Genomic DNA, 1,630 nt, shown 5'->3' on the forward strand with positions numbered 1-1,630 from the left:
CAGTCCGTCGGTGAAATAATAATGGCCATATGATATTCAGTCTCGGGTCACTAAGGATAAATAAATGACTTCTGATATTCTGGCTAAAGTCACAGAGGGTAAATAAATGACCTCTGATATCGATAATAAATTTGGAGACTTTTTTTTAAATCATGTCCTAAAATTTCTATATTTCTGAGATCATATTTCTGGGTTTCAATTTTGGTGAATGACATAATTGGAAATATTCTTTTATTAGAATATTATAGTATGTATTTTGTTTACATTTTTATCTAGAACTCATATTCATATTTTGTTTTCTCAGTGGAATTCTTCTGGGGCTAGTGAACTCATGTGGTTGTTATTAAACCTTTTTCAGATAAGGACTAGTAGACTAGCGGAGTCTCTAGCTAGTAACTTACCTATAGCTTATTAGAATATTATAGTCTGTATTTGTTTAAATTTTTATCTAGAACTCATATTCATATTTTTTTTCTCAGTGGATTTCTTCTGGGGCTAGTGAGCTCATGTGATTGTTGTTAAACCTTTTTAAGATAAGGACTAGTAGACTAGCGGAGTCTCTAGCTAGCAACTTACCTATAGCTGTGTTGCCCTTATTGTTGTTTGTTTTTAATTATTTGTATGAACCCTACAAGTCTTATATTATGCATTTTGGATTCTTGTACCCTTTTTATTATGTTGTATTTCTGTATTAGATAAATTGTTCAAATATCAGACGAGGTTGCTGGAATATAGTTTGCAGGATTTGAACTATTTTGGTGGAAGAAGATAGAACAAGAGGAGAAGATGAAGTGCATAGTGTTTTTTAAATTTTTCATTTCACTTCAACATCCAAAAAGTTTTCTTCCACCTTTAATACAAACAACTACTACCTTTTTAAAAGGCTAACATCACTTCATGTTGAGTCCCAAGACAATAAAGACTTTCACACCATAACCTCATACAAGGGAACTCAATCTAATACATCACATCTTAATAAAGATTAGACAAAACACTGCAACACAATCTTCAAACCATTCTTTCATTGTCCAGCTGGAAAGCAAACATTCTTAGTGTAGATATTGAACTCTCATAGGGCAGTTGACAAAGTCAAACACTTCCTTTTTCTTCTTTGAACCCTGAAGACCACATACCATTCTTCTTTGCTTCTTTGCTAAAGGGTGACTTTTCAACAGTCTTTTCTTCACTATTTTCAAGCACCTTCCAGCACCGTCCCTTACTTGAAAACTTTTCAACACTGATCAGCATTCTAAGATAATTGTGCTTCTTCACAGGCAGGGCTTTGGTGAGTATATTAGCCTTCTATTCCTCCATCTTGCAATACGTTAACACTATAATCCCATCAGAAACCAAGCTTCGAATAAAATGGAAACGAACATCTATATGTTTCATCCTTCCATAGTGTGCCGAATTTTTTGCTATCTCGATTGTTGATTTACTATCACACCAAATTTCAATAGCACAATCTTATTTCAACCCACAATCCTCTAGCATTCTCTTTAGCCAAATTTCCTGACAGGTTGCTGCTAATGCTGCTATGTATTCAGCTTTGGTTGTGGAAAGTGATGTTACATTATGCTTCTTAGAGCCCCATGAAATAGCTCCTGAACTTAGCTCAAACAACATCCCT

The sequence above is a fragment of the Dioscorea cayenensis genome, chromosome 17 (assembly GCF_009730915.1).
Source record: "Dioscorea cayenensis subsp. rotundata cultivar TDr96_F1 chromosome 17, TDr96_F1_v2_PseudoChromosome.rev07_lg8_w22 25.fasta, whole genome shotgun sequence".
NCBI lineage: Eukaryota > Viridiplantae > Streptophyta > Magnoliopsida > Dioscoreales > Dioscoreaceae > Dioscorea > Dioscorea cayenensis.